We start from the raw sequence: 3822 nt of genomic DNA, 5'->3' as shown, positions 1-3822 counted from the left end.
GTGTGTCTATGCATTTGACTTGTTTTTGATGAGTTCTTGGTATGATTGATTGTTCTTTAGTTGCGTGTGCTTTTGTGCGAAAGGTGTGATGATGATTACTGGATTGTAATTGTTAAATGTTATGATTAACAATTTGATTTCCAGTGATGGCAGCTAGAGAACAGGTACATCCACACGAGGAAACAGAAGAGGTTGACAGTGGGTTTGGACAGATGAATCCATTGCCACCTCCTCCTATGGGACAGGCACCTGCAGATCAGCCTTTATTGCTTGGTGAGTTGACTTTGTCACAGTTCAGCAGTTATCTTCCACCGAGATTTGATAGTTCTGAGACTGGTGAGCGAGCAGAGGAGTGGATTGAGAGGATAGAGCAAATATTTGTGACCGCTCCGTGTGCTAGGTCTGCTTGGTTATGATTGGCTACATTTCAGCTTTCGAGGAATGTACTATTGTGGTGGCAGACGACTGAGGCCGGATTGAGAGCCCAGGGCCGTACTGTGGATTGGGATGTGTTTCGCTCTCGTTTTCTTGATAAGTATTTTTCTATAGCAGCCAGACAGAAGAAAGAGAGAGAATTCGAGGATTTGAGACAGGGCAGTATGTCTGTTGCTGAGTATGAGTCTCGGTACTCTGCATTGCTGAAATATGTGCCACATATTGCTACGAATGTTCATGCTAAGATGAGGCACTTCTTGAAAGGGTTGAAGTTAGAGTTATTTGATCGTGTGCAATCAAATAACCCGGTATCATTTTAGGATGCAGTGACGAGGGCTGAGATGGCTGAGTTGGTTATGCAGGAGTATGGGGCTCAGGGACGATTATCAGAGCCGACTAGGGAGTCATTGCGACTGCATGGACAGTCTTTTAAATATCAGAAGGGTTCATCTTCTTCTTCAGCATCATCTGGGAAGCGTCGATTTGATTCACGACGTGTTGAGAGTCATGGGAACAGTTCTCAGTCTGTTCAGGGGCAGAGAGGGGAGTCCAGAGCAGTGAGATGTTTTCATTGTGGGGGACCTCATCTGATCAGAGATTGTACACAGACCGAGATCACCTGTTTTGAGTGTGGCGATGTTGGTCAGCTGGCGAGACAGTGTCCTAGTCGTGAGGGGCAGCGAGAGCCTAGGAGTGCTAGAGGTAGATCCTTAGAGAGAGGAGGACGACAGCCTTAGCAGTTTACATCACGACCTTCTGGAGGACAGCCACGTATGCAGGGAGCTGGTCCGCCTCAGGCACAGGTGTATTCTTTGACACGAGAGCAGGCAGAGGAGGCACGAGAGGAGATGATAGCGGGTAAGTGTTATTTATGTTCTTATCCTGCTTATATTCTTATTGATACTGGTGCCTCGCATACATTTATATCAAAGAGGTTTGTGGTTGAGCATCATATGCGCTCATCTCCATTGTCTATGCCTCTTTCTGTTTCGACACCTTCTGGAGATGATATATCAGTTGTATCAATGATATCAGATGGTATTATTTCTTATGAGGGCTATGAGCTGAGATCTGATATGATTATTCTAGAGATGACTGATTTTGATTGTATTGTGGGAATTAATGTGCTGAGGAGATATTGTGCGACAGTTGATTGTTATCAGCGGGTAGTATATTTTTATACAGATGAGAAAGAGCGTTGGACTTTTTATGGTAAAGGTTCTCGTCCCCGTGTTCCGTTGGTTTCTGCTATCCGGATGTCTCGGTTATTGGAGCATGGACATGAGGGTTATCTTATTTATGCTGTAGATGTGACAGAGAAGAATAAAGAGATGGGAATAGAGGAGATACCTGTAGTTGCTGAGTTTGCTGATGTATTTCCTGATGAGATTCCAGGTTTTCCACCAGTCCGTGAGGTGGAGTTTGGGATTGAGTTGATGCCAGGTATTTCTCCTATTTCTCGTGCTCCTTATAGAATGGCACTAGCAGAGTTGAGAGAGTTGAAAGCTCAGTTGCAGGAATTGCTGGACAAGGGATACATTTCCCTAGTGTATCGCCTTGGGGTGCACCAGTCCTATTTGTTAGAAAGAAAGATGGAACGATGCGACTTTGTATTGACTATCGACAGCTGAATAAGGTAACGATTAAGAATAAATATCCCCTCCCTCGTATTGATGATTTGTTTGATCAGTTGCAGGGAACCTCAGTATATTCGAAGATTGATTTGAGGTCAGGATATCATCAGATACGAGTTAGAGAGGAGGATATTCAGAAGACAGCATTCAGGACCAGATATGAGCATTATGAGTTTTTGGTTATGCCATTTGGGTTGACGAATGCTCCAGCTGTGTTCATAGTTTGATGAATAGGGTATTTCAGCCTTATCTCGATCGATTTGTTATTGTGTTTATTGATGATATATTGATATATTCCAGGAGTGAGGCTGAGCATGTTGGGCATTTGTGTTCAGTGTTACAGGTGCTGCGAGATAGACAGTTGTATGCCAAACTCAGTAAGTGTGAGTTTTGGTTGGATCAAGTGGTCTTCTTGGGTCATGTTATATCGAGAGATGGGATTTCTGTTGATCCAACAAAGGTCGAAGCCGTGTTACAGTGGTCTGCACCTATATCTGTACCAGAGATCCGTAGTTTCTTGGGTTTAGCAGGTTATTATCGTCGATTTATCGAGGGATTTTCAAAGATTGCTAGACCTTTGACACAGTTGACCCAGAAAGGTGTGCGATTTCAGTGGTCTGAAGCATGTGAGAGGAGTTTTCAGGAGTTGAAGCATCGACTGACGACTGCACCGGTGTTATCAATTCCTACAGAAAACGAGAGGTTTGTTGTTTATACTGATGCATCATTACATGGTTTGGGATGTGTTTTGATGTAGGATCGACATGTTGTGGCATATGCCTCGAGACAACTGAAACCACACGAAACAAGGTACTCTGTGCATGACTTGGAGTTGGCAGCCATTATCTTTGCCTTGAAGATATGGAGACATTATTTATATGGTACCTCGTTTACGATTTATACTGATCATAAGAGCTTGAGATTTTTGTTTACCCAGACAGAGTTGAATATGAGGCATAGACGATTGTTAGATTTGTTGAAAGATTATGATTGTGAGATTGAATATCATCCTGGTCGAGCCAATCTTACAGCTTATGCACTGAGTCGTAAAGTGAGTTGTACGGCAGAGGATGTGGGTCGCTTATCTGCTATGATGATGTCTTGTTGTTCCTTGGGATATGATTTTGATATCTCGACGACTCCTATCCAGGTATCTACCTTATTAGCTGAACCTGATATATATGGTTGTATTCGTGATGCACAGATGATAGACGAGAGAGTTCAGCAATGGAAGAAGTTAGTTTCTCAGAAACAAGATACTCGTTTTCGAGTGGCTGATGATGGCAATTTGAGGATGAATGATAGATGGGTAGTTCCTGATATATCTGAGTTGCGCCAAGGCCTGTTGCGGCGTGCACATTGTAGTTGATATTCTATCCACCCTGGTGGCAAGAAGATGTATAAGGATCTACGCTCTCAGTTTTGGTGGAAAGGAATGAAACGTGATGTGATTGATTTTGTACGTCGATGTCTCAATTGTCAACAAATCAAAGCTGAGAGGAAAAGGCCGGGAGGTGAATTGAGGAGTTTAGAAGTACCGACTTGGAAATAGGAGCACATATCGATGGATTTTGGGACTCATTTGCCAAGAAGCACAGGAACTATTGATGCTATTTGGGTGATCGTTGATCGATTGACGAAAGTTGCACATTTTATACCCTATAGCATGAGTAGTACGTACTTGACGATGGCACAGTTGTATATACGAGAGATTGTACGGTTGCATGGGATTCCAGTGTTTATTATATCTGAT

Source organism: Primulina tabacum, chromosome 14 (genome assembly GCF_025594145.1).
Source record: "Primulina tabacum isolate GXHZ01 chromosome 14, ASM2559414v2, whole genome shotgun sequence".
Classification (NCBI taxonomy): Eukaryota; Viridiplantae; Streptophyta; class Magnoliopsida; order Lamiales; family Gesneriaceae; genus Primulina; species Primulina tabacum.
This window is presented reverse-complemented; position numbering follows the sequence as displayed.